We start from the raw sequence: 10317 nt of genomic DNA on the forward strand, positions 1-10317 counted from the left end.
ATAGGAAAGGAATTTCCCCAAGATGTGTATTGAAGGTGGATATGAGGAAAGCATATGATACTCTGGATTGGTTTTTCCTGGAGAGAATGCTGATAGAGCTTGGTTTTCCTCAAAAATATATCAGCTAGATAATGGAATGTATTACAACAGTGACTTACTCTCTTACCATAAATGGTGGATTGACAGCACCTTTCAAAGGAAGGAGAGGGATCAGGCAAGGAGACTCTATGTCTCCCCATCTATTTGTCCTAGCCATGGAGTATCTACAGAGGGAGTTTGCGTAATTGGCAAAGAACAAAGACTTTAAATTTCACCCCAGATGCAAAAAGCTAGGAGTGGTACATATTTGCTTTGTAGATGACCTTCTTATATTTTGCAAGGCTAAAATAAACTCTATTCAATTGTTGTAGCAGGCCTTTCTAAAGTTTTCTAATGCCTCTGGCCTTCAAGTAAATGCAGACAAAATCTCTATTTACCTAGCTGGTATTTCAAATGACCGAAAACAGGACATCCTACAAGAACTGGCTACTCTGAAGGCACTCTACCCTTCAGATATCTTGGTGTTCCCTTGACATCTAAAAAGCTATCAGTCATTCAGTACATTAGTAGAGAAGATCAGACAGAGGATTAACTGCTGGACTGCAAAATTACTCTCATATGTAGGTCGACTACAATTAATTAAATCAATTCTATTTGGAATTCAATCCTACTGGGCACAGATTTTTCTATTACCTAAAAAGGTGATGAAGATGGTGGAGGCTATATGTAGGTCATTATTATGGACAGGAATATTTATTGTCTCTAAAAAGGCATTAGTTGCATGGGAGAAAGTATGTTTACCACAAGCTTTAGGGGGCCTAAATGTGATGAACATGATATACTGGAATAAGGCCGTTGTGGCAAAGCATCTATGGGCAGTGGCAAAGAAGAAAGATTGCTTATGGATCAGGTGGATTCATACCTTCTATATATAGCACCACACATTAGGAAACATGCCAATACCTAAGAATGCAGCTTGGGTAGTTAGGGAAATTCTGGAGACAAGAAGATTCATTCGAGAACTTCAAGGTATTCAGGGCGATTTCAATAGCAGGCTATGCCAACTACAACAGGGAGAGGTATTTAGCATCAAAAATCTTTATCGTCTGCAATTCCCTCAGTTGCAGCGGGTGCCTTGGAAAGTTATTATTTTGCAACCAAATCTACATCCTAGATTCAAGTTCATATTGTGGTTAGCACTACATAGAAGATTGGTTACAGTTGACATGCTTCTGAAGTTTGGGATTCAAGTTCCTCAGCAATGTGTCTTCTATAAGCAAACTGATGAATTATTTGACCACCTTTTCTTTGAATGCATTATAACCAAGGAAATATGGTCGAGATTGCTGAAATGGCTGGGCCACGGTAGACCTATTCGAGATTGGCAAGATGAAATTAATTGGATAAATCAAGGTGCTACAAGAAAAAATGGACATATGGGCAATAGTGACATGTGTATTTGGCATGCTGATCTACACTATATGGAGGGACAGGAACAAGCTCAGATTCTATGGAGGGACAGTAACAGTTGATAGCATCTATAGAGAAATCGTAATACATGTACACACTAGAGGAAGATCAATACAGAAATGGCAAGGAGCACTTAATCAGCTGAATTATTATCCTTAGGCTACAATGTAGTCTGTGTTGATCTTGTTACGCACTTAGTCGGAGTATCTACATACTTAGACTATAGATATTGATGTAATTAGGATTGTGGATGGTCAGCATACAACAACAACAACAACAACAATAATAATAATAATAATAGGAATAGAGGTAAAACAGGTAAGTCATATCAACAATCGAGGCCAATTCGGCAGTCATAATCAGTTATTACTTTTATCATTCTGTTGCGGCGTGCAATCCGTTCTCACAATATAATTTTTTAATCAATTATGTTGCGGCGTACAACCCGATCCCACAATACAAACTTTTATCCAACTCTGTTGTGGCATGCAACCCAATCCCCAATATATATTTCAATCAATTTTGTTGTGGCGTGCAACCCGTTCCTCAAAACAATATATATTATCATTTTCATTTCTGTTACGCCGTGCAACCCGCTCCCCAACAATATCAATTAACGGCACTTATACGTGAGATTATTTCAATAAATACCACAATTAATATGAAACTATAAGGCAACAAGGTATATAACAATTATGATTTATGTAGGAAACAAATAGGGACAAGTAACAAATAAGTGTGGAATCAGGGAGGAGATAGTCAATTTAATATATGAAATGCTAAATGTCAAGTAGCAATTATGACACAAAAGTTAAATAAGCATGTAGCAATTAAAGCATGAAATCAAGGCATAATAGTAGGCAATGAAAATTAGGGAATCAATTTATAAAATAATTAAGTCATGAAATAAGGCAATTAGTGAAATACGTAAAAGCATGAAAACAAGCAATTTGACGACGTACAAACACTCGTCACCTCGTCTATACACCACTACACATGAAATTCACGTAACATATAGTTCAAGGGTTCTATTCCCTCAAGTCAAGGTTAACCACGATACTTACCTTACTTCAAAATTCAAGTGATCACTCGACCACGGCCGTTCCTTTCGAATTATTCTCCAAATCAATAAAACCTAGCAATTTATAGGACAATAATTCAATTGGAGCTTTAGAAATTATTCACAATTCGAAAGAGACTTAATTTAAGTCATCTTCGGAAAAGCCAACTGAAAGTCAATGCGGGACTCACTTTTCAGAACCCGATGAAAAATCATGGAATCTGAACACCCATTCCAATACGAGTTCAACCATACAAAAATTATTGAATCCTGACATCGGATTGCCTTTCAAATCTTCACTTTATATTTTTAGAAGATTTTATAAAAAATCTCATTTTCTTCAATTAAATTCATGGATTCATGATGTAAATAAGTATAGAATCATGATATATAATCAATTTAGGATAAAGAACACTTACCGAGTTCAAACTCGCGAAAAATCTCTTTGAAATAGCCCAAATCCGAGACTTAAAACTCAAAAGTGAGCAAAAATGTTGAACTCCCGAATTTATGCATTATGTCCAGCATTTACGCATCTGCGGACTCAGATTTTGCATTTGCGAGCTTGCATTTGCAAGACAAAGCTCGTATTTGATGCTAGGCAACCAGGCAAAGGACCTCACTTGCGGAACTTCACGTCGCATTTGCGACTGCGCAGAAGCGCAAATGAATCCGCAGAAGCGAGGCCCATCGCATTTGCGATCCGTTAGCCGCAGAAGTGGCAAGACATGGTCATCGCTATCATCGCAGAAGAGACCAAAATACCACAAAAGCGGCCACGCACCTGCGATCACAATTTCGCATGTGCGATTGCACCAGGTTCTGCCTAGAACCAGCTTCATTCAACATGCTCTAAACAATCTGAATCTCGTCTGAAACTCACGCGAGCCACTCTAAACCCCGTCAAAATATACCAACTAGTCCCGTAACATAACGCGGACCTACTCGAGGCCTCAAATCATGTCAAACTACATCGAAACTAAAAATCGCATATCAATTCGGACTTATAAGTTTATGAAATTTTTAATTCTATAACTCGCGTCGAAATATGTCAAATCAATTCGGAATAACCTCAAATTTTGCATGTAAGTCCCAAATGACATAACGGAGCTATTCCAACTCTCGAAATCTCAATCCGAGGTTCGATATCGACAAAGTTAATTTACAGTCAAACTTTGGAAATCTTTAACCTTTAGGTTTCTAGTTTCCGTCAAATGGCGATAATTCGAGCTATGGACTTCCGAATTTGATTCTGGGCATACGCCCAAGTCCCAAATTACGATATAGACCCACAAGGATCGTCATAACATTGATCCGGGTCTGTTTACTCAAAACATTGACCGAAATCAACTCAAATGAGTTTTGAAGCATTGTTTCACCTTTTTATCAATCTTTCACATAAAAAATTTTCAGAAAAGTATACGGACTGCGCACGCAAGTCGAGAAATGTTGCATAATGTTATTCGAGGTCTCGGAGCACAGAATTGAATGTTAAATTTAAAGATGACATATCGAGTCATCACACCGATATGCCCCTTATATCTTCCTAAATGGACTAGAATAACCCCTTTTTTTATTTACCATTACAATAGTGAATATAACATTCTTTGATGTAGGTAGTGGCAAAGCTACTCCCTCCATTTTCAAATTAGATGAGGTACTTTCCTTTTTAGTTTGTTCCAAAATAAATGATACATTTCTTAATTTGGAAATAATTCAATCTTAAACTCTTCATTTTACCCATTTTAATGAGAAGCCTTTATAACAACACAAATGTGTTCAATATTGAAACGGATGGAGTATGGATTTTTTTAAGGGTATTCAAATTTGAAAGAAGTGAAAAACAATTCCCGACAAAGGGTGTTCAATATGTGTTATATACCTTTAAAAATTCGTCGTTGGATGTAGGATCTAGCCAGAGACAAAACCTAACGGGCATAGATTTATAATAGAAATATTCGGCTTCTCATTTTTTCTAAATTGATTCATTTAATAAATTTATATATCCCATAAATAATTAAAGATGTCAAACAAGCCGGACTGGCTCGGTTCCGGACCGTCCCTGACCGACTTTAGACCAGACCGGATCGGTAGTAAGGGGACTGGGCAGGGCTAGATTAGGACGGGAACCGGCCTATGCCTTGTAAAATTTTGGTACCAGTTAACTGGACCGGTACGACCCGTTAAGGTCAAGTCAATTGGGAACCGGTTAACCGGACCGACCCGGACTACTTCAATGGCTAGTTAAAAAAAATTATATAATATTGACTGTCGGGAACGGGCAGCTTCCATTTTGATCGTTTCCCAATGGCTAATTTGCCAGAATAGCCTTTTTGGGCATTTATTTTCAAAAATAATACTTTTATTATTTACTAATTTAGCCCTTTGAAAAACTATAAATAGACCCCCTCTTCCCCCCCCCCCCCCCCCCCCCCCCATCTTCTTCATTTCTTCACTCATCTCACAATTCTCAAACCCAAATTCTCAATTCAAGTTAAATCATGACTCGTGCTTCTAAAGTGCGCTCATATGTTTGGGAACACTTTGAGGTGGTTGAAGAAAATGAAAAAGTTCACAAAGTAAAGTGCAAGAATTGTGGTCGAGTCTTAAATGTTCGTCGAAAGTGGGATGGCACGGGCTGTTTAAGGAGGCATATAAAAAGTTGTCTTGAGCGTCCTCCAGAAATTCGTATTTAAGTTGATTTTAGACAATTTGTGTTATTTTAAAATTATTAGTGATATACTATGAGTTTTCACCTACTCCTAATTAGTTCGTGATTTTTAATTACATTCAAATAATTTTTCAACTTCTGGTACCAGAAGGCAGAGACTACCAAACCAAACATCTATAAACACAACATATATAGTACCAAATAAAACATAACTTACAATCTAAAATCTAGTATTGACAAGAAGAAAGAATCATTGTAAAGCAATGAGAATCTGAGATTAGCTTGATAGAAAGAGAAGAGAAAATGTACGAGAATATTTTAGAACAAGAGCTCCATTTGAGAGCAAAAGTGAGCTAAGATAATTTCTCAAACTTTGTTGAATACAATGACTAATGGTCTATATATACAGACTAACTAAGGCCAACTTAACTCTACTCTTTACGTTAATTCCCTAACTACCAATCCCATAATTAGTTATAACTAATTATCCTACTAATCTCATTGGCTCACATGCCAGTCACGTGCCACTCCTATCTTCAATACTCCCCCTCAAGCTAGGTGGTGCAAATAGATTGAGCACTCCTAGCTTGCTCATCAAGTACTCATGTTGTGGCCTTCCTAGAGCCTTTGTAAACAGATCTGCTTCTTGGTATTTGGACATCACATGTTTGGTTCTCATAATCCCTTGATGAATCCTCTCCCTGATAAAATACAAATCTATTCCAATGTGCTTCGAACGCTCATGAAATATAGGATTGGCAGCAATTTGAATTGTTGCTTTGCTGTCACAATGCAACTCCACTGGCAAATCAATCTTCTCACCTAATTATTTGTATAATCCTTTCAACCATAGGATTTCTGAAACTCCTATTGCCATACTCATATACTCTATTTCTGCTAAGCTTCTTGAAATTGCACACTGCTTCTTTGATTTCCAGGACACTAGAGAGTTTTCCAGTTTCATCCCATAACCTGTCATTGATCTGCTAGAGACTGGACAAGATGCCCAGTCTCTATCACAAAAAGCTCTGAGTTTTGTAGATTGTTTGGAGATCATTAACAAGCCTAATCCTGGGGCACCTTTGATGTATCTAACAACTCTGACTGTTGCTTCCATGTGTGATTTCTTAGGGCAATGCATGAACTGGCTTAGCACATGTACTATACAACATAGGTCTGTCCTTGTTATAGTAAGGTACAACAACTTCCCAACTAACCTTTGATATGGTCTTACATCTGCCAACTTCTCATATTCCTTCCAGTTTGTGTGTTGATAATATTCCACAGTAGTGAATCTTTGATTGCACTCCATTGGTGTAGTTGTTGGTTTTGAGCCTGACAGTACAAGTTCAGTGATCAGCTCCATTGCAAACTTTCTTTGGTTCATCAATATTCCTTCCTTGGATCTTGCTATCTCAATTCCAAGAAATAATTTTTAAGTCCCCTAGGTCTTTGGTTTTGAAATTGCTTTGTGGAATGGACTTTGCCTCAGAAATCACACATTGATCATTCCTTGTTAAGAGAAGATCATCTACATATACTAGGATAATCACTAGCCTAGTATCATGTTTCTTTGTGAATAAAGAGTAGTCAAAATGGCTTTGCACAAAGCTTGATTTGAGTAGTGCCTCAGTCAACTTTAGATTCCATTGTCTTGAAGCCTACTTCAATCCATAAAGGGATTTGTTCAGCCTGCATACCTTCTCCCCTGGCTGGAAAATCCCTTTGGGAGGCACATGTAAACTTCTTCAGTAAGATCCCCTAGAGAAATGCATTGTAAACATCCATCTAATGCAAATGCCAATTGTGTGTTGCTGCTAGATCTAAGACAACTCTCATTGTCACCATCTTGACTACATGAGAGAAAGTCTCATGATAGTCCAATCCTTCTACTTGATTTTATCCTTTGGCCACTAGTCGTGCCTTGTACCTTTCAATCTCTCCATCAGCTCTATATTTGATCTTGAATACCCATTTACATCCAATAGGTACTTTTCCAGCTGGTAAATCAACCAGGGTCCAAGTGCCATTATCTTTGAGTGCAGTCAGTTCTTGATGCATTGCCTCAACCCATTTAGGATCAGTTGCAGCTTCCCCATAACTCATAGGTTCCCTGATATTGGTAATCTTAGACGGATAAGACTGATACTTAGATGAGACACTTGCCTGACTGAGATAATTTTGCATAGGATACTTGCAAGGAAGCTTCTCAACAGAATCTGTCAAAGAGCCATTACAGACATAATCATGCATCCACACATGTTCTTTAACAGTCCTAGCTGACTTTCTAAGCTGATTATCTACATTGTGTTCTGAAAGGAGTTGTGGTTGAGGTTATATATGTTCAATAAATTGTGTGTCTTTAAGATACATTAACTAGTGGCGACATTGTTTGTGCATCTACAATGGGTGTTGCTGCTGGAGAAACAGGCCCCCTCATCTGGTGATTCTTCTGGTTCTAGGACATCAGCAGAGTCAGTGGAAGTTAAATCATTTGGATCAGCAGGCGGAAAAGCTAGAACATCATTAGGGAACATTTGTAGTTTCCCTTCATTTAACAAGTAGAAAGGGAATTATGTGTTCCATAAATTTGACATCCCTGCTAACAAAAAAAGAGTTATTAGATATATTATATAGTTTGTAACCCTTTTGGGAAGATGAGTATCCCATCAGTACAGCCCCAACTGATCTGGCTGCAAATTTATCTCATTCTCCTTCTATTTTAGCAAAACACAAGCAATCTATAGTTCTTATGTGTAGTAGTGATGGTGGTCTCCCATGTAGTACTTCAAAAGATGATTTTCCTGATAAGACTGATAGAGGAAGTCTGTTAATTACATAGACAATTGCTTGCACACATTCTCCCAAATTTTGAGAGATAGGTGTCCCTGTAGTCTGGTAGCTCTTGCTACCTCCAATATGTGTATGTGCTTCCTTTCCACCGCCCCATTTTCTTGTGGGGTGTGGACACAAGAACTTTGATGGACCATTCCATAGAACCGAAACAAATTATTGCAATCAGAATTGAAAAACTCAGAACCATTATCACTCCTTAGGAGCTTAATAGTTACATCAAATTGAGTCTTTATTACGGCTAGAAAATGTCTCAAACATACAACCACATTACTTTTAAGCCTCACCATGTAAATCCATATCATTATACTATAGTCATCTACTATAGTGAGAAAGAATTTGTGTCCACTATGAGTTGAAACTCTATATGGACCCATACATCGACACGTATCAATTGAAAAGGTTTATGTGGCCTATTTGTACTTTTAGGAAAGGGATCTTTACACAAATAGCCGGACATATTAATTGTTTACTTTTTCTAACCATATACAAAGATTATACATTTATTATACATAATTATACACATGTAATACATAAATTATGCATATATGATACATTCACCGACTATTTTTAATTTAAGTGGTAGAGTGAACTGGTATTTTTGTTAATTCTTCTTTAGGAAAAGGCAGTCTCCCTTGCCTAGTTAGAAGGAATACTGTGCACTCATTTATTCTGCCATCACTATTCTTAAACTTCATATTTGGAATAAGCTTGACTACTCTATTTGGAGCATGTCCAAGCCTTCCATGCCAGAGCCTTAAGTCTTCTTCCTTCGCAAAGTCATTATGTAAATGTACAGCTGCAACCTTGGCTTTAGCCTTTTGATGTTGTAAGTTGTACAAACCATTCAGTTCCTTAACAATCCTCTTCACTTTTCCAATGCGAAGGTCTTGTATTATCCAAAAATCGGGATAAAAGGATAGAAAACACCTTAAGTCCCTTGTAAGCTCAGAGACAGACAATAAGTTGTATTTAAAATTTGGAATATACAACACATTCTTAATGATGCCAGTGTCACCAATTTTACTTTTTCATGTGCAAGCAATGTCAAGTAATGTGCCATCAGGTAAATATACCTTTGATTAATTTCCTAATGTATTGGTGTTTATCTTATCAAGTAATTCTCCGGTGTGTACCATATGGTTGGTTGCACCAGAGTATACTATCTAGTTTTCACCTTTAGTCTTGTCATCTATGACAGAAATATTAGTTGTACCTGCAAAATTCTTCATGTTTTCACATAGATCCTTATTTATCAGCTTTAGGATCTGATCATACTGCTCTTGAGTAAACATGATTGGAATTCCATGTGCTACAGTACCTGTTGTTGTATTCATCATCTATTGTCCTTGTTGTGATACTGCATTGGCCATTGGTTGTGTAACTGAATGTTGTCCTTCTTGTGTTGTAGCATTATCCATAGGTTGTTGAGGAAAGCCTACAGCTCTCATCCTCATTTTGAAGTCAGTCGGGTAACCATGCAATTTGAAACAAGTTTCTCTTATGTGTCCTTTATGGTTGCAATAGTCACATAACAAATTGCCCCTTCTAGGCTTATAATTGTTTCTTGTATTCATTCCTCTATTAGTAAATAGTATTGTTCCATCTCCTATATCAAATGCTTGTGAGAACATTCCTAGAGATCTTTGGCTTTCTTCAGAGGCTATCATAGAGTAAGCCTTATTGACAATAGGCACCGGGCTCATCATCAGAATTTGGCTTCAAGGTTGTGCGTAGGACTCATTATGCCCCATTAAGAATTGCAACAACCTTTGGTACTAAAAATGCTCAAAATAGTTCTTAGCTTTTGGGAAATCGCAACCAGGACATGGCATTAATGCACCATATCCCTCCCAAAGATCTGTCAACTTTGAGAAGTATGAAAAAATAGAAGAAATTCCCTGCGTCGGACAGGGGTGGCCCAACCTCATCGGAGGTCAAAAGCAAAATCTTAATAAGATGCCTATATATATATATATATATATATATATATATATATATATATATATATATAATGAACATCGTTTTTAAAAAAATTAGACAAGTGAGGATGTATAATTAAAAAAAATGAGAACTTAGTTTTATAAAATACAGAAAATTAAATGAATTTAATGTTGATTGCATCACAACTGAAATGGGAGAATCCAGAAAACATAAGTGACTCTTTTTTTTTTAGTAAGTCCCTTTCTATATTTGGTAACAATTCAACTTTAGATTTTTCTTT

The 10317-nt window shown here is 37.0% G+C and overlaps 1 long non-coding RNA gene across 1 annotated transcript; it reads right to left on the minus strand.

Annotated features, from left to right (window-relative positions):
• Positions 1-5493: 5493 nt before the first annotated feature.
• Positions 5494-10042, minus strand: LOC117279844 (uncharacterized). Its single transcript, XR_011415274.1, has 2 exons — positions 9310-10042; positions 5494-7839 (listed from the first exon to the last, which is right to left on the minus strand). It is a non-coding gene; the product is annotated as an uncharacterized lncRNA (long non-coding RNA).
• Between the last annotated feature and the right edge of the window lie 275 nt (positions 10043-10317).

Source organism: Nicotiana tomentosiformis, chromosome 4, assembly GCF_000390325.3.
Source record: "Nicotiana tomentosiformis chromosome 4, ASM39032v3, whole genome shotgun sequence".
Lineage (NCBI taxonomy): Eukaryota > Viridiplantae > Streptophyta > Magnoliopsida > Solanales > Solanaceae > Nicotiana > Nicotiana tomentosiformis.